This window comes from Callorhinus ursinus, unplaced genomic scaffold, assembly GCF_003265705.2.
Source record: "Callorhinus ursinus isolate GAN/ISIS: 27379988/994484 unplaced genomic scaffold, GSC_fseal_2.0 scaffold12, whole genome shotgun sequence".
Lineage (NCBI taxonomy): Eukaryota > Metazoa > Chordata > Mammalia > Carnivora > Otariidae > Callorhinus > Callorhinus ursinus.
Window position 1 is genome coordinate 43,909,853 of NW_027397074.1, and position 20,177 is coordinate 43,930,029.

The window sequence follows — 20,177 nt, forward strand, 5'->3', positions numbered from 1 at the left end:
CCTCATAACCTCTTAGCCACCAGCACTTTTTCGTGCCCTTGCTCATTAATCATCTGTTCAACAATCCATTCTGGAATTCATAAGGGATCGGTGCCAAGTTCACTGGATTATATCCACCTTTACCCCCTTCTTGAAAGTCAGGAGCTGGGAAAGCTGTATGCCGGGGGTGGGTCTTCACGTTGGTGTTGATGGACAGGTATGATTCGAGTCGAGGGAAAGGAAGGAGAGGCAATTTGGAAACCAGAGTTTCTTCAGAGTAAATGTGGTTGGAAGACAGAATTGTTCACAGACACAGACAATAGTTTTGTGTTAGTGAATCTTGGTTAAGGGAGCACCGGGACAGCCTTGAAAAAGGAATGTGGTGTCGGAAGCAGAGAAATGACCTGTGCCCCAGGGGCATATAGGTGGAGAATGGCAGAGGAAGACGGGCCAATCTTGCTTCCTACGCCACATTCTTCTTTCCAGGTTGTCCTGGTGTTTGCTTTACTGAGATTTCACAAATTCCACAGTCTTTAAAAGTAAAACCTCAAGTGTGTAAAAATAGATTTATTATCACCACTCTGGTCTCCTATTTTCTGCTTAGACGTGGCTGTGGTACCCAGCCTCAATGTGGGAGGATGGGTGGGGGTGAGTAGGAAGACCAGAGTGGTACAGAAACCCCTTTTTGTCATGAGCAAGGAATGGCTAAGAAAGTAACTATGTAAGCTACAAACCTCATTGATGCAGACTAATTAGTAGTGATGTAAGTAGAAATGTACAGTCCGAATTCCTGAATACTTAGGAAAAGAAAGGAGATTTGTAGGTGTTCAGGAACTCAATTAACAAGGACTTTGCATCTGCCATGATCCTTTGACCACACAGCATTGCGGTTACTGAGTTAAAATGGCAAGCATCACAAAATTTGAGGTTTATTGAGTTTGAAAGTTCTTTAAAGTTATCAGGGCCAAAAAAGAGCTTTTTATTACTGTCAGTGTCACCTCATCTGGATCTGCAATTCCTTCCTCTGGCCTCTGAGGCCTGGAAAGTCAGAGGTTACAGGAGGAACAAAACAAGATCTGAATTTCAGTTGTCATTGTTGAGATCCCACTGAGCTACCTGTTTCACTTACTGCATAAGAGAGTTTGCTGGGCTGGGGGCCACGGGACAGTGGGTGGAGGTAGGTTTGGTCCCAGGGTACCCTTAGGGCAGGGTGAGCCCTTTGCACAGGGAGGTGCTGGGGGCATCCTGTTTGTTGCAGAGGCTCGGCCTGGTGGGTAAACCAGGTGCACTGTTCAGGAGGGCATGAAGTAGCAATATCTGGTCTTGGCCTGGCAGATGCTTAGTATGGGGCCAGGGGGGATGTGAAGGGATGGCCTGCTGGGAAGTGCTGACCCTCAGCTGTCAGCCAGGGTCTTGTGCAGCAGTGGTCAGCGGGAGACAGACCATCTCAGCATGGTGCCACAACTTCAGGGCTGGGGATGGAACAGGAGTGCATGGAGTAAGGTGGGATCTTTGTTCAAGCTCAGCATCCAGATCCGGATACCACACTACCAGAAGGGGGACAGTGTAGCAATGGGTAGAAGTCACAGGTTGGGCTCCCCAGCAAGTAGGTTCTGAGGTGCAAATAGGAGATTTATATGGGAATGCTCTTGGGATTGACATCTGCAGAAGGAAGAGATGGCAAGTGGGCTTGAGCAGAGAGAGAAGTTTGCTGAGGTGCCACCCCAGCAAAGGACTTATCTGACCCCATTGGGAACTTGAGAGAACCCTTCAGAATTGTGCTGAGTTGGAGGGGGAGGCATGTGTGTGTGTGTGTATGTTGTGTGTGGGGGGGTCAGGCGTTTATATCCCCCCTCACTAAGTAGTCATTGGATCAGGCTGCATTGAAAGAAGGCGTGACTTTGGGTCAGACATTTTTCTTTAAGGGAAGCAATTCTCAAAGATGGCTAATAGCTGAGGGCCATCTTCTGGGTGTGCTCGCAGCAGCCTGGGTAATAAGTCCTTTCTTCCTGAAAGGGGGTCTGGGGAGCGCATCACAACATTCACCACAGTGTTATGACTTGGGGAACATGAGTGCCCACTAGCCATAAATGATAGGGCTGGGACATTAGAACTTTGATCAAAATAAAAGGCAAGACATGATATATTAAATCCCACTGGATTGACCTTGATGGGAGGGGAGGCCAGAGTGAGGGAGAGACTAGGAAAGACTATTTTGCATACTTCTCTCTGAACCCAATTGCTTTGGACCCTGGGTGGGAAGGGGTGGTGGGGGGCCCAATAGTGGCTAAGTCTAATTAGGTTAGGGCATCAGTGAACCTGGCTATGAGAAGCTGAGGAAAACAGAGATAAGGAAATAAAAAGACCTCTATGGATATCTGTGGGACCTTTCTCCCTGTTCATTCTAGCAAATCCTATACATCCTGACCCTGAAGCTTATAATGCCTTAAAAACGCTCAGTCAAATCTACTTATCATGTGGAAACATGCAATATTAATTTTAAGAAGTATTTGTCAAGACATTGATGCAATTTTGTTCCTTAGGCCTGAATTAATATTCTTTTATTGTGAGATTTCCAGGGTGCTGTTCCAGCCATGTTGTGTTTTAAGACCAGGGCAGGAGATTTTTTTTTTTTTTAATTCACTAATTTATTTTTAGAGAGAATTGTCTCCCCTCCGCACAGCTCGAAGTGGTCTTTGATTTAATCCCACTTGGAGGACAGGAAGGAGGGAAAAATTGTTTTGCCTGAGTCCAAGAATAGAAAACTCTTATACCAAAAAAACTTTCCCCTTATAAAATGAAGTGAGTAAGCAGTGGGGAACTCATCATATTAGAGCATGTTTCGATGTCAGCATTTAATGTGTCACAACATTTGGCTCATCTTGGTAAATTGTGAGATTTTTCCAATTCCTGAAGTATTGTTAAACAGCTGTTGTTTCTTTTCTAAATAACATTAACTCTGGCCCTGTCCCCAACCCGGACTGTCTTGGTTTCGATCGTTTGACTTTTTTGAAGCAGTGGCATCCATTTCGTCCTAGATTCCTTTCACTGACTGTGGATGTCCACTTCTCATGGCGGGGGAGTGGGGTGTGATCCACATGCAATTCATCAGGAGTCTGCTGTTCACGAACAGGCTCGGCTGTAGCGGCATATGGACAACACACTTTCAAAACAGGGTTATTTCATAATTGCACTGACTCTGTCCAAGAAGAGAGAACACATTCCCATTCCCTGTAATTCAAATCATTTGTTCGAGGAACCCTGCATCCTGAGCTTGGGGAGGACCGGTGTCCTTGAGAGATTCTTGTGTTCCAGACCTTCCACATTCACCTGGTTTGAGCACCTCATTCTGGCCTTGGTGCTCTGCGTGGGGAATGTAGGAAGAGAGCCTTTTCAGGTGGGCGGCCGGGGGGGGCGGGCGATGAGATGCTGCCCTGGGCTGGACACGGGCTGTGTCTGTGTGCTGAGATTCCTGCGTTATTCCTCCGGACACTCCCACTGGTCACTCCGGAGGCTTGGGGTGCCTCGGATCATCGCTTATTTGCTTGGCTTCTTACTGCGCATGGGTGGAAGCAGGGCATGGCAGGAGACAGTGTGACTCAGGGAGGAAAGTGAGGGCTTTGGAGCCCAAGAGCACTAGGTCTGCAACTCACTCCTGGCACATTGCTAACCTTAAGCCAGTCACTTAACCTCTCTGAACATCATCTTCCTTGTTTATAGCACAATCATGCATGAGCACATGCGAACACATGCACACACTCTCATCCTGCGTGGTCGTGGGCAGAATTAGAGCCAATGCATCTAAAATGCTCAGCATACGACCTGGTCCACAGTAGACACTCAATACATGGAAGTTATTATTGTTAGCTATTACTTAAGAAAGGCTACAGAAAGGCTTTTTCTGTAGAATCCAAATCCCCGTATGCTTATCTTATGCCCAATCTGGCAGCAAAAATGGCTTGCTGACAGCATCCATCTTTCCATTCACAAGTCACAGGAAATATATGGCCTTTTTCGTAATGGGTTCCCAAAGGTCTGCTGGGTTTCCTGGCAACGAGACAGCAATTCAGGCTGGTCTAGGTACAGAACAAAGTTGTGCCAATAGCCACATTCCATGCGCAGAACACTCTCCAACTGGGCCATACATGTGGTGGCTGTGTGTGCCAGCCTCCCGGGCCTGGCTGACCAGGCGGCTGCATAAATTGCTTCGAACATGAGGTTATTTATGGCATAACCAACCCTGACTTTGGCCTAGCTCTTGTTCTTGTTTCTTAAATGATAGTATTAGTGCTGGAGAGAGACATGTGATGTAGGAAACTGAATTCCACAGACAAACGTTGCCAGGTGCAGGCTTACCAATGCAGTGGCACGGGACATTGTCGGTTTATTGTCAGCCCCATAATTCCAGGCTCTGGGTGGCAATAACTGCCCTAAGTGAAGACAGTCCACAGAGAACAGCAGTTTGATTTTTCAGTAATTTTCAATTTGTGAAAGCTCTCAGCAGAGTATTCTGACGATGGTTATAACCTTACAGGTAAAGTTAAAATAAAATGCATATAAAAGAGTTATTTCCAATTTTTGCTTCTTTGCCCTTCATCTGAAGGAGCTTAAATAGAGGGAACGGGCTTTTATTCTTAGCTTCCCCTAATTTTCAAGTCAAATAACAACATACTGGAACCACATTAAAATGTAATGGATTTTGCAGATTTTTTTCTGATCCAAATTCTCCCCATCCCCAGTCAATCCAGTGTCCTTTTGTGGTGGGAAAAGGGAAGAGGGGTGTAAGCTTTGGCATTGACTTTAGGAGAAAGGGCCAGTAGGAGAGGTGTGAACTTTTATAATTTTGCTTTTGCTCCAAGTTCTTACACCCTATGGACCAACTGAGAAAGAAGGCCCACAATGGGCCCAGTGGGACTTAAATATTTTTTTAAGCCATGTCCCTGTGAATGGTCCTCTGCTTAATCAGGGACCTTAGCTCCAGTGATGGAGGGATGCCAGGAGATGAGGTATGACTTGGGGTTGTGACCATGTCCCTTTTTATTTTGATACCTGTGTTTGTACCCTCTTCAGTCATTCATTCAATCAAAGGAATATTCTTTTCAACTATGTGATCTATACTGTGCCAAACACTAGAGAAATAGCTTTGAATTTTATTTCCTTTGTGGTAGCTTTGGGGAAAGGGTACTATGATATCCACCAAAAACTCATCAATTCTTATTTTATTTGTAGGTGAATTAATGAGATCACTGATGTCTATTCTGTTCAAGGTCTTTTAAGTAATAGACTGGGTGTCATACAGAGGCAGTTAGAAAGGAGAGTTAACATGTTAAATTTCCACTATGGATACAGGCATTCAACCGTCGTTAGTGAGACACAGGACCAGGTGCTGACTTTCAGAGTCACAAAGGGAAAAGTTAACTTAAGGAGTGTCTTAAGGAAATACATCTATATTCCTATGTATATCTGTATCTATTTAAAGGTAGTTCATTGTTTCTCATGTGATTCCCCCTCCAGACTGTTCCATTTCATGGTATCTCTGAGATGGGGGAGAGTGGCCACTTGTGGAGGGTAACCTTCGTGGGTAGGGGCAGTGTTATTTATTTATTTTTTTAAGGTTTTATTTATTTATTTGATGGAGAGAGACACAGTGAGAGAGGGAACACAAGCAGGGGGAGGGGGAGAGGGAGAAGCAGGCTCTCTGCTGAGCAGGGAGCCCGTGTGGGACTCGATCCCAGGACCCCGGGACCATGACCTGAGCCGAAGGCAGACGCTTAACAACTGAGCCACCCAGGTGCCCCAGGGGCAGTGTTATTACTTGCTGCTGAGCACACGTAGCTTCTCTTGTTTCCAGTCCTTCAGATTTCCTTTGAGACAGCTCCCTTCCTCCATTTTTCTCATGTGGTGTGGGTGCAATTTAACCCCCTTAAAATTTCGTGGCAGAGTCATAATTGGCTTAAGCCAATACTATTATCTGTTTCTTCTGGGTACATTTTGGTTCAGGGAGAGGCCATTAATCCAATAATATTTACTGAGATAGAAGAAAACCTTTGCTAGGGTTTCTGGAAGAGAGAGGGTTTGTGTGTGTGTGTGTGTGCGTGTGTGTGTGTGTGTGTGTGTGTGTGTGTGTTTCTCTCTCTTCCATGGAATTTACTAGATTGCATGTGGTGAAGACCTAAGAGTGGAGACAGACATTTATTTTGTGATCCCAGAGAAAATTCTCAGCATCAGGGTTGAGATGGGGAGAAGAGGCCATGGTGGTGGAGCTTGAGGATAAAGCCAAACTACAGAAGGAAGAGTAGAGGTATGGAGAGAAGCCAGGTCATTGGGGATACTGTTTGGGCTGCTAGATCAAACCTTACCTGAAGTCAGCCATGTATCTGGACTTTCCAGTCATGTGAACCAGCACACTCCTCTTCTTCGCTTGAATCAATTTGAGTTGGGTTTTGTGTCAGTTATGACATAAAGAATCCCAGTGGGTACCAAGGATTTTAAGCTCTTCCTAGATTTCCATCAGGTAACTTTATGTACTGAGAGAAGTTAAATTCATTCCAAAGACACTCATAAATGTAATCCAATGGTGGATTATATACATCTCTGCTCAAACAAATTAAGAGCTGTGATAAGTGGTTGGAGTGGCAGGGAGATGTGGGAACTGAATCTGTGCATGAATGCAAAAGCCATTTGAGATTTTTTGGAGTAATAGATGATTTTCTGGGATAGCTTCCACTCTCCTGAATATTTTCACAAAACACGTCTCTGAGAAGAACACTCCTAGGACCATACAGTTACTAATGTTAGGTTTTCCAGCGTGCTCCGTGTTTTTTTTTTTTTTTTTCCACTCAGAAGGGTTATTTCCTATTCAGGACACATACCCAGTGGTTGCAGGGCCACACTGCTGGGGTGCATGAAAGAGCAAGAAAGATGTTTGTGAAGGAGCCAGGAAGAAGGCAGGTTGCCTGCGCCAAAGTGGAGTGTCTTTTATGTTCTTTGATAACTGTGAGATTTCCCTTTGCTATTCCTTTCTCCTCATCTATTAATGAGCATGAACTACATCCTGGCCTTTAATCACTGATACCATTTCATATACACTTTTTCATTATCCTCGTCTCTCTTTTGCTGCTCTGAACATCTGCTTCCCAGACCCACTCTTTAGGATGGAGTGTATACATGGCAGCTCTCCCCAACTCTAAGCCACGGAGCTAAATTTCCTATGCACCTTCAAGCATTAAATTGAAAATTAAGCTAAACGTACCATATTTTGTTATAATTGCAGTTTAGAAAAAAAAAATCCTTGCTAATTGGGTATCCAGGAAGGTTATGTGGTCCATATGCTATGGAGGAATTTATAGTCCACAGTAATAACGTTTGGTAATAAAAGGATAGTGATGAGTGAAAAGGACAAATGTAAATTAACATCCCCCAAATAAATCAAAGTTTAGAAAACTGGGCCGTTTATGGCAACCACATGCAACTAGTTACGATTACATTTTAAAGTGTCTGATTTTAGTCTCTTTAAGGAAAAAACAACCCAAATAGGCATGATGTGAAGCTTAATATTCTGGTATCATTTGATAGTCCTAAGAGCTGCTGAGACTGCCAGATTATAATCAGAGATCGTTCAAATTATTCTTCGTAGAGTCTTTGGCATGGGTCTGGATGATGATGGAAATTAGTGAGTTTAAACTCACTAAAGGGTCCATTCCTTCGAGGAATTTGCCCTGTACAACTATCTCCATTGGCCTGAGCTGCATTGGGAACAGTTGCTCTTCATTAACCAGAAGAGTCTCCTGGTTGACACAGATGATTGACATTGTGTTCCAAGGGCTTTCTCTGGGCCAGGTCCAGCACTGAGCTCTTTGTACTTACTGCTTTTCATCCTCACAGTCTTCAGGGGGAATGTGTTACCTAAGATTTTTTTCAGTTGTATGTATAGAAAATACCAACTAGAAATGACTTAAGTGATAAATGAATTGTCTCTAGGAATAAAAGATCTGAAGGCAGGACAGCTTCAAGATTGGCAAATTTGTCACTTGGCACTGTTAGGAAACTGGATTCTCTCTGTCTTTTTGCTTGGCTGTTGGACTTTGTCTTTGGGTTGGCTCCCTTCGGGGTCCCAAGATGACTGCTACAGTTTCAGGGGTTGCATTCTCTGTGTCAGTCCCCTGAAGAAGTAGAGGGAACTCATTTTTCCTTGCTTCTCATTTTATTTAGAGCCAGCTTCTTCTGTCTTTTGTAGAAGACTATCAGTAGGTGGGGAATAGATGTTGAGTAGGCAACCAATCACATTTACTATAGGTAGATGCTATCTTTATCCCCATTTTACAGATTTTAGAGATAAGGAAACTGAAACTAAGAAAGGTTGAATAATTTACCCCAGCATCTCTCTGCTAATAAGTGGTGAGGCTAGGGTTTGAACTGAGACAGTTTGTCTTTATAGTAGATGTTCTTATCTACTGCACCAAACTGCTTGGCCATTTAATTAGTTAGGGACTAACTCTGAACAGGGACTTGGAGTCAGTTTAGATGAAAGAAATACATAAAAATTGTTTTTTATTTTTCTCATCTTCATTCTTTCCTTTAGAAGTGCTTTTGTTTTTCTTCCCCAGGGTCCTGTCCTGGATCCCACACGTTGATAGGGAAGTACAGAATTCCAGGAGAGTCCATGGGAGAGGCAGTGAACTTGGCCTGAGAATGAGGGGTAGCTTCCCAGAGGAAGTGAGTTATATTACCTCTACTGAGATCTGAAGAAAGATTAGTTATATAAAATAAATAAGTCATGGGCATGTAATGCACAGCATGGTGACTATAGTTAATAATACTGTATTGTATATTTAAAAGTTGCTAAGAGAGTAGATTTTAAAAGTTCTCATCACAAGACAAAAAACTGTAAATGTGTGGTGGTGGATGTTTGCTAGGCTTAATGTAGAGATCATTTCACAATCTATACACATATCAAACCATTATGTTGTGCACCTGAAACTAATATAATGTTAAATGTCAGTTATATCTCAATTGAAAAGAAAAAGAAAAATTATTATATCTCAATTGAAAAGAAAAAGAAAGATTAGCAGGTGGAAAAGTGTGTGTGTGTGTGTGTGTGTGTGTGTGTGTGTGTGTGTATAGGATAAAGTGTTTCAAGTAGAGGAAGCACCATAAAAAATGGGAGAATGGGGTGCAATCGGAAAACTGAAAGTAGTTCAGAATAATCTGGATCAAGTACAAAGGGTGGTGTAGTTGAGAGAGAAAGTTCTAGAGGTAAGAAGAAGTGAACCATTTAAGACAATTAAGCACATTAAGGAGTTTGAACTATATCCTGCCATCACTGGGGACTGATTAAGACATTTTGGGAGAAGAGGGACTCGATCAGAATAAAGTTTTATTTTTATTTATTTATTTTTTAAAGGTTTTATTTATTTATTTGAGAGAGAGAGAAAGCAGGAGGTGGGGGAGGGTCAGAGGGAGAACCAGACTCCCCACTGAGCAGGAAGCCCGACACAGGACTTGATCCCAGGACCCTGAGATCATGACTAAGCCGAAGGCTTAACAGACTGAGCCACCCAGGTGCCCCCAGAATAAAATTTTAGCAAGATCTTTCTGACTGTAGGGTAGAGAGTGGATACCTTTCGTACTTAAGGTTGTGCTTATAAGTTCAAATGAAGTGGAGAAGAAAGGCCACTATCTGGGTGTTCAGGAGTTCCCATCAGGGCCTTACCTGGGGCCTCCCTTTGGCTGACTTCTCTGATTCATCAGCCATTTCCAGTTCTTTTCTCCTTTGTCCATCTCCTACTTCTCAGACTGAAAAATCCAGATAGTTGCTTTCTCAACTGTTCATATCAGGATGGTCATGTAAACCAGTTTGGCTCTGGGTTTCTGGGAAAGAATTTAACTTTTTTTTTAGTTCTATTTATTTAAGTAATCTCTACACCCCAGGTGAGTCTCGAACTCACGACCCCAAGGTCAAGAGTTGCACGTTCTACCGACTGAGCCACCCAGGTACCACTTAACTTCTTGGTAGTAGGAGAGATGTAGTAAGCCATATTTGACCCTGAAGTGACATACATACTTAAACCTGTTTCAGATACAATGAGTCATTTTCTACTCCTTGACAAAGTGAAAAGGCAATTGGCTGGAGGATGGAAGGGGCCTGCACCCCGGGTGACATCCCAAATTCTCCAAACCAGTGGTACCTAGCTACCTTCAGATGTTTTGTTCAGCAAGCAGTAAATGTGCCTCTTATGGTTTAAGTTGGAGTGGGTTTAGTGTTGGTGACCTCTTCTGTTACTCACAATAGAAAGCATCCCTACGAAAGTGGCATGCATTCATCCAATACAAGAAATGTTCAATTCTCAATTTCATTTTGACTGAATCCTTCAAGCAAGAGAAGTTCCTATAGTGCACTTATCATACCGGCAGGTTGGAGGGCAGAGCTCTGTGGAGCTTCTCCTCCATTTAGGATAAAATGTGCATGTTCAGTGCAGTACCTACTCTGCCCAGCACAGAGAAGGCCTGGTGAATTCCTTCAGCCGTGGCTCCTTTTCTCGCTGTCCACTCTTGACATGACATTGGAATGAAGTCTGTTTGGCCTGTGACTGGATCTGAGGCACCAAAAGTAGTAGTAGGGAGCATCACGACAATGTTTTTAAAAAGGACCTTGAAGTTGTGATAAGGCTTCATGTTTGAAGAAAAATACTACTTACAACATGCTTTTCCTTCAAGCAATTTATGTTAATAGAAAAGTTTCCTAAAGAAAAATTAAATGCAGCAGTGGGGCATGTTATATTTTTCTCAGACAGACACAGCATTTTTATTGGAATTCTAATGAAATATATACCCATAGAAATGCTCTCCCCGCCTCCTGCCCCCACCACTTCAACATGGCCGACAGTAGTCACATTTATAGACTATCCAAGCCAACATCCACTGATTAACGTGTCGTCTGAAGTCTGCTGTCACCTGACGGGATAAAGCTAATCCGAATCGACTGCATGCCACGTTTTTATGACATGGAGCTATTGAAAAGTACAGGAATAATTAACTGGAAATGTAATAGAGGAAGCTCTTTCTGAGCTTGGGCTGTCACAGAGTATAACACCTGATATGGCTTCCCCGAGCACCAGGCCAACTGCAATAACACTTTTTATGCTACTTTCTGAAGAAACCAGTGACTCAAGTCGTCCATCAGTGCAATTCGTTCTGAAGAGAGCATGACAGCTGTGGCAGGTACAAAACAGAGGTGCCTTGTTCCACTGAGTGACACTAATTATAGGTAAGGGCTTTGTAAACACGCCTCTCTGTTCAAGGGAAGTGAACAACATACAGTAAAGCACCAGCATAACCAAAATGACGTCTATAAATAAATAGAAAATAGCGGCACTTTTCTAATTGAATGCAGATAGGTAAATAAATCAGGGGGCACTTAAACCTGTTTCAGATACAATGAGTCATTTTCTACTCCTTGACAAAGTGAAAAGGCAATTGGCTTTTGGAGTTTACCCAGATGTGCCAAGCTAGAAAGAAGTCTTTCCACGTATACAGCTGCTATCTCAATGAAAAGTGTGTATATATTCTAACACACACGTGTGGGCACACATGGGTTTGTATGCAAGGTGCTCTCAACTTAGAGATTTTATTTTACGACATCATTTTAGGCAGTAGTTTGGCACTCTGGCATTTAACTAGAGAAGAAGTTAAACATGGTGACTTCTAACCCAGGCTGGCCCACCAAGCGTGAGCTGAACTAGAGCACAGATAGACCCGTGGGCAATCAGCAGGCTCTCGAGGTTAACCTAAGAACCTACTCTCACCTGTTGTGCTGGTAAGGCTTGCGTTCAGCTGTGAGGGAACACCCAAAATAACAGCCTGGACAACAGTACAAGTAGTTGGTTCAGGGGAAGCTCTGATGCTCACAGGGTCAGGAGCCAGGCTCTCTCTATTGTGCTCTTTGCCTTGGACAGTCCACACCCCAGGCTCACCACAGTGAGTGCCGTGTTTCAGTGATAGGATGGGGCAGACGTGACAAGGGCCCACCTGCACTGCTGCAGGTTCCTGCAAGCTGCCACGTGACACTTCTCATTGGCCAGAGCTAAGTCACATGGCCCTAGCTCGCTGCAAGGGGGTCGATGATGGGTCTCTATTCCTGGAGGCAAAGAATATCGTTCCTGCAGAGAGAGGGAACATGGATATTGAGAGGACTACTACAAAGCTCTTCATACGGTTCCTGTTGAGGAAGAGAACTGTTTTGCAGCATGTATTAAGACAAAATCCCCCTCTGGCCCTGGACCATTCCCATTCCTCATTCTTCTTTTCCTAAATCCCCCACTAAAACCACAGAAGGAGATACTTGATGTAGGCCAAGAAGCAAATCCTAAATGGAAGAATATTTCTTACTCTCCAGGGAGGGTTCCTTCTTCTCAAATCTCGCTGCTGATGTCCAAATTCCACAGCACATCTTTCTTCAGCATGAGTCTAGATTCTTGTTCGAAAGCGACTTCTTCTAGAAATCACTTTCAAATGTCTCTCCGTGTTCTTTTTTCACTTTAATTTGAATGTGTTTCTGAGTTTCCAGCTTTTCTTGAGAGCAGAAGTCTTTACAGTGAGGTTGGGACTGCCCATCTAATTTGTTGGAGATGAAGGAAAGTGTAGTAAATTAGGTATTTCAGTATTTGTAGGGAATTAGTTAGGATGTTGCTGTTTGTAGCCATTGGCTAAGAATTCTGTTAACCTGGATTAAAAAAAAACTGCTGTCCCCCACCTCCTTGGGGTCTTTTTTTTTTTTTTTTCAATCTAAGCCATTAAAAAAAATAAAGAAAAAATATTACCCCATATAACTTCTTCTCATTTCCTGCTAAGTCTTTACCTCTCTAGTTCAGAGATGTCATGACTTCATGTGCATGAATGTATATCAGTTAGAAAATGCTCTTGGAGGGCCTGGGGTGTATGTACTGGAATTGTTCTGTGTAGGAAAAGAACTAAGCAAATTAGAGCTTTGTGCCAGGAGCTCATTGTGGACGCAATTGCTTGGAATAGCATTTAGTGCCACTCTTTCCGAATCAGAGCTTCCACTGAAGAATTCTCGGAAGTCGTTGTGGCTTCTGGAAGGAAGGAAAGATCCCTAAAAGTAAAGGCGGCGGCACCTGGGGGAGTTGTGAGCTGAACAGGGTGGGGGAGCAGAATTTACACTCCCGTCACTGCATTCCCTATGAGCTATTTGATAGCAGAGGGTGAAGCCAGTGCAGAGGGAAGAGCCAGGGTGTTTGGGTTTGATAGGGAGGGAGCCCGTAGCCTTTATTGAGCACCTGTGTATGTCATGCATTCTCCTAGATGTCTTGTATACATTTAGTCCTCACAATAGCCCTGGGCAACAAGCACAGTTGTCCAGTCTTAGAGATGAAGACACCGAGACCTGAGGAAATGAGAGCCTGAAAGTCAGAGCTGGGGCTTGAGTACGTCTGTGGACTTCACGGACTGTCCACTCCACCACGCTGGGAGAGGACATGAGGAAGGCAGAAAGGAGGAGCTGGTGAGCTGGTTTCCCCTGGGGCTCCCGCTCTCAACAACCCTCACTTCTCCCGTTCCCCACTCCCACCCCAAAGCTCACACTTCACCAGGGAAGAGGGCAGCTGCTGGGTCTCCAGGTCTTGCCATGGCCCCTGGTGGCCGGTTGGCCAGTGAGGAGGACCGTTAGTGGTTCTTGGATCTCACTGCTGGTCACCACATCCAGCAGTTGGGACAAGGCTTGGGAGCTCTAGTGGTTAACCAAGGCATGTTGTTTTCTTTTTAGGCATTGTCTTGGTTTCTAATTAGCCAGGAGTTTTGTTTTGCTTTTAAGTCACGAACATCCCAGCTGTGAAAGTCTTTCTTTCCCAAACATCTGCAGCCATTCTGCCTTGGGCCATGAATTCATCTGATCTCTTCCTTCAAGCTGCCTCCCATTTGACCTGGTCTTGGCCAAGAGACCTTCGATGAAAGGCTAAGTGGTAAAGTGGTATTTGTGAGTCAGTCCGCCCTCTGAGTCAGAAATAAAACAATGCCTCAGCATGTTAGGGGGAGGATGGGGCCATTCTGTGGTGAAACGCAAAGGGCTCTTAGTTCTTCTCGGACGCAGAGCGACTGGCGACTCGTGAGGTATATGAGGGGAGGGAACGGATTCGGTGGGAGTGAGGCGAGACTTCAGGGCAGCCAGATTAGTTCCTTTTTCCTTTTTTCTTTCCTCCCTCCCCTGTCCTTTCTTTCCTGCCTTCGTTCTTTTTGACTATTTACTTCTTTAAAATAGTATAACTAGTAAAACCTGATCGTTCAAAGAGACTTTCTATTTCTCCTTAACACTTTGATCAAGAAACTTATTCCTATCTCTAATTCTACTGTTTACGTAAAACTGGCCGAGTGGGGTAAAAAAAAAAAGAGGGTTGGAAGCAAAACAAAAACAAAACAAAATAAAACCAAAAAACCCAAACCCAAACACACGAGAAGCTAAACAAACCAAAAAGAGGTTTTTGAGTGGTGCCTTGACACATTGAGAATTGATAGATCTTAGGTAAGTCACAAACTCTGTGAAGCTCCATTTCCCCAAAGGAAATATGAAGGCAACCAAACTTGCCTTACCTCCCCCACAAGAGTGTTACCAGACCCTAGTGAAATAATCCACGTGAAAGTGCTTTGTAGACTGGAGTGTGTGTCGCAAGCATGGCTAGCGGTTTGGGTTCTGGTTTCAGAGAGGTCTGGGAGCAATCCTTCCGCGGTGTGACTAGTGATTCTCAGCTGGGGGCAGTTTTATCTTGCCCTGGGGATATTTGGCAGTGTCTGGAGACATTTTTGATGGTCACAACTGGGAGGTGGGGTGCTGTGAGCATGTAGTGTGTAGAGGCCAGGAAAGCTGCTGGACACCCTATGATGGATGCACAGGACTCCCCCCACCCCCCAGTGAATAATGATCTGGCTCCAGTGTCAGTAGTGCTGAGGTTAAAAAAACATCCTGCTTTATCTTAATCAGCCTCAGTTTTTTTCGTTTTAAAAAGGTGAGACAGAAATACTAGCAATAGTAATGATTGCATGGAGTTGTCATGTAGGTAGAATCAAGTAATGCAACTAAATGATAGCCCAGTGTCTGGCATATCTTCAGTGTTCATGGAAGCCTTTTCCATGCTCAGTGCTCCTGTAGCTGCTTTCCCCAGAATCCTTAGTACTTGTTTGCAATTCCTTAATTATCAACTCTTCCTACACTTACATGAGTAAAGATTCATATAGTTTTGGCTGCCTATTCTTCATTGCCCCTCTTCAAGAGTACACCAGTTTCCTTTTTGAGAACTTCTTTTCTCCAGTTATGTGATGCCTTAGTGGGGACATAAATCCACACATCTCTCTTTAAGAAAGTGAAAGGGGTTATGTCCTTCCTTTCCCTGTCCCTGCATAGCTGGGGAGTGGTCATGGCACCTGACCTTGGCCAATCAAACAGTCTCTTCCAGGACATTAACTCAGGAGCCTAAGAAGAAGTGATGAAAACATGCAGCGGCATGTTGATCTTAGGGTTCCTTCTGCTGTGATTGTGTCTGCTTTCGCACTCCAGGGAGCCCTTTGGTTCCTGTCTTTTCCACTGTGCCTGTTCTGCAGCCTCCGGTGGAGCCAGTAGGTTCCCATAGCCTTTGGCAACCCAAACTCTTGACTGATCACTTACCTATCAATGACCCAATGAACAGAACCATAGGACTGTATGTACCATGTCTGCTAGTGGAGGAGATGGGGATAGAGGCTTGGATTTATAGCGTAGATGGTAGCAAAACCAGGGAAGAGCTTTCCCAGTAGCACTGCAGGAATGTTCAGTTCCAAGTTCTAGAGCATACATTCCTTTTTTTTTTTTTTTTTTTTTTAGAGCTCACATTCTTTATCAAAGTAAAAGCTGAATCTTCCTCCTCTGGCCAAGTCCTCATCAATAAACGTAAATTAGCAAAGCGTTTTAGCTCTATCGTGCAGTGAACCCTTTATGTTTGGTTAATAGGATTGGGCAACAGTATGACTTAAAATATTGATTTAAGCAAATTCTCAGAAGTGCATGGTATATGTATTGTAAGATACACGTTTGAAGCTATCCTTTTTTCCTACTTCATCTTTTGTGTTTGCCAGTCCCTATTTTAATATCTGCATAGAATAGAAACTTACATTTTGTGTCCATTTGGGAAGAGTCCAGCCAGGCAATGACACTGGCCAGTGATAAGCACAAGAAGGAGCAAATGACACATTCATTAACTGTTATTTTTAGGTTTTAGTTTTCGGTCGTTTCTCTGGCCCAGAAGTGTGACTGTTTGGAAAAAAAAATCTGATAAGCTTCACTTTCTGTTTTGAAATCATAGCTTAATAACAAATCACATTTGTTTGGTGGTTTAAACTTTGCCACGCATTTTTAAGTTTACAAAGAACACTGTGCATAATACTCTCTCCTTATAAATGTAACCTATGAAATTCAAATGTATGGGAAATTTCAGCAACTTTTATTTTCTAAGGGTGCAAAAGGACAATATTTGAAACAGAAATTCAGAGTGGCAATTCTTGAATTTTTCAATTATCCTCAACAGACAGCACTTGTAACAGTTATTCCCAGCTTAAGCTGGTTAGCATGAGCTATAGTTGATCTGGATTTGTAAAGTCAAATTATGTATTTATACACACCCATGGTGGTAGCTATCACCCGCTTGACCGTTGAGTAAAGGCATAAAAAGGAAAACTGAGTAAACAGGCTTTGCAAATATTTTTAAAAAATAAAATCACTAAGTCTCTGATGTAGCCAGTTAGAAGTCCAACACCTCTGAGGCTCAGTTTTCTCATCTCTAAGATGGGGATAATTAGAGTAATTATTTCAGCTGGTTGTCTGGATGATTGAGACGTGTGGGTACAGAGATTAAAATATTTTTGTACGGTTTTAATTATATACAAACATTTTATAATTTTTAATGCTGGGAGGAGAAAACATTTTGTCAGTTAAGACTCTTTGCTAAGGATAAACTCAGCTAAGCACTAGAACAGCCACTGTGTATACACTGCCGGTGTCTGGGGCACCCGGCTGGCTCAGTCAGTGGAGCGTGTGACTCTTGATCTCCGGGTTGTAAGTTTGAGTCCCATGTTTGGTGTAGCGATTACGTAAAAAAATATAAAATCTTAAAGAAATAAAGATAAAAGAGGAAATGTGTCATGAATGACATCTCTGGAGTAGTCACATATTTCAGAGGAAATTCTAGGACTGAAGAAACATGATCTTTTCCATTACTGGGACATCCTGAAGACATCTAACTCTATTTCTCTCTCCTTCCCTCTCCCCAGTATGGCAACAAAGCAGATGTTTTGGTCTTTTGACATGAAGAAGGCAAACACATAATTTTCCTTTGATCAGCTTGGATTCAGTCAAAGGAAATTGGCTAGTGAACTAAGTTTGGTGTTCTGACCCGGAAGGTGTGTGAGATGTCTGGGGACTGAGCCCCATGACTGTGAAGTGTTCTCCCCTGCTGAACTCCTGTTCATTCTTCCAAGCCCATCCCAACCAGCCTCTCTTCCAATGTCTTCTTTTCTGATCCTCCAAATAGCTTTGATCTCATCTGTAAGAGAATGAGTCTGGGCTTCTCTTATGGAATTTATGGTAGGTCTGAACCCCCCATGAAGTTATAAACACCTTGAGGGTCCTACTTCTTTTTGTATCCTCTCCATTCTCCATATGATGGGTCCCCTAGAATAGCACTGTGGCATCGAAGAAGGAGCACAGACTTTGGAGGCCCACAGAGTCGGGTTCGATTCTGACTTCCCACTACCTGACCGTGTAACCCCAGAATGCTACTTAATCTCTCTGAAACCCCTTGTCTCATCTGTGAAATGGAGGGAATAATGCTGATCTAGAAGGATTTGAGGTCAGAATTATTGTGGGTCTCAGGTATTAGTTTTTTCTTTTATATTCTCCTTCTTTCTCTTTTTTAATTTAAAGATTTCACTTATTTGGGAGAGGGAGAGCACAGGAGAGTGAGAGAGAGAAGCAGACTCCCTGCTGAGCCAAGGGCCTGATGTGGAGCTTGATCCCGGGGACCCTGAGATCATGACCCGAGCCAAAGGCAGACACTCAACTGACTGAGCCACCCGGGCACCCCTATTCCCATCATTTCTGACTTAATTGAATTAGCATGCACAAAAAGGTTTTGACTCCATATTTAGAGGAACAGGGTTTATCGTAAAGGCATATTCTGGTGAACAACCTTGAACCAAATTAGGCTTACAACAGAAGTTTAAGTTAGTTGAAATAGAAAAGTAAAAATCTACCTAATTGCTTATTTCTCTAAAATTTGCTCTCAGTCTTATCATAATGAATTCATGTGTCCTCAACTGGATGTTAAAACTTTTGTTGGAAAATGCAGAAGCTTGAAGCAGGACGATCCTGGAATAAAAGAAAAAATGCCAGCCTCAAGATCCCATGACTGTGACACCTCTGCTCGCTGGTGGTGACATGCCCAAATTGCAGGAACAGTAAGAAACAAACTCAGCCCTTTGAGGATGAATTCTAGAGAGACAGTTCACAAGTATGGTTTCTCTTTGACCAGTTCTCCCACATCTGTTGCTTTTCCTCTTAGTGAAACATGCAGAGGCTGAATGCATACTTGCCCACAAGTCTTCTAGCTAAATCTTCTGGATTTTAGAACGCACCAATGGTGCATCTTGCCCAAAGGACACATTCCCTCATAACGGGCATCAGCAGCAGAAGCAGAAGCCCCTGGGCCACCCATCATCATCTAGATTCCCTTCCATGTCTTTCCATCTGGCACGCCCACACTCTCAGTCTGTCATCAGCAAACTCCCTCGAAGCCTCAAGCTTTTCTCTGAATGGCTCTTGTGCCTCCTGTTCCCACCTGCACCTCCCTCTCTGACAGTTGTCTTCTGTGGTCTCTGGTTTTTGTCTCATGCTCCATATACCTCAAGGCATGGACATGGGATCGATGTCCTCCTGGCTACCCATTACCCACTAGAAACTATTTGTCTTCCTCGTCTTTCAGAAACCCCAGTCCTTTAAAGCTCACAACATCCTGCTCTTCCACCCAGCCTTCTCTCACAGTGTTCTTCCGCTAGACCTCCCATTTATGTCCCTTTATTGATAAGATCGGTACCTGGTTCACTGTCGTCTTCATTCTACTCCTCTATTGTTCTCGGTGACTTCAACATCCATGTGGGTGGTCCATCCAATACCCTGGGCCCTCAACTCCTTAACTTTATCACCTCCAATTATGTTTTCCTTTGTTCCACCTCACTACCAATTCCCTCGATCAAGCCAATAATTGCTTCTCCTCTAAAATATTAGTTTGAACAGCCTTTTCTCTGGTACCTTCTCTTCTTCTATCTCATTTATTCTATTATCTTTACTCTAATACCTGTGTGACCTTACCAAGACCTCCAGTCCCTTGACCCTACATTTTTCACCACCCATCACCTGCATTGTCTATAAGCATAGTAGTACTGGCTTCCCTACCCCCATCTAGGCCTTTCCTGTGACAATGGAAGGTAAGTCCATGCTTCAGTTGTACTTTGGATTCCACCCCTCACCGTCCTGAATTTTCCCCCCCTTCTCTCATGCATCATTGATGTCCCTTTCTTGACTTTTCACATCAGCATACAAACACGTTCTAATATCTTCTGTATTTACCTTCTCTTGATCCCCCTGTACCTCCAGCTACTACCCCTTTTCTCTGCTCACCTTCACTGCAGAATTTATTGACAGTTGTCTTACTCAGGGGCCTCTACATCTTCACCTGTCATTCTCTCTTCAGCTTATTTCAACCAGGTTTCCGGAGCCTTCACTGAAATTGCTCGGATCAAGATTGTCAATGACCTGCCTGTTGCCAGTACAGTTGTGTTCCTATTTTACCTCTCAGCTGCATTAGACAAGCTGACCACTCTCTGTTTGAAACCTTTTTTCTCTTGGCTTACACATGTTGTTTTCAAACAGTTTTGCTCATATAGCCCCTACAAGAATTATGTAAAATTTTGTAGACCCTTGCACATTTTTAGAGATGACATCTATATTTTTCATTGTACATTTAAATAGTTGCAAGGTATATAACTTTTAGTATGTTATAAATATTGACATCTTAAAACTATTATATCACTCTTTTTTAATATTCCTAGTGAAATCTAAACACCATAGCAATGTGATACTTACCATCAACCATTTAGAAAATACA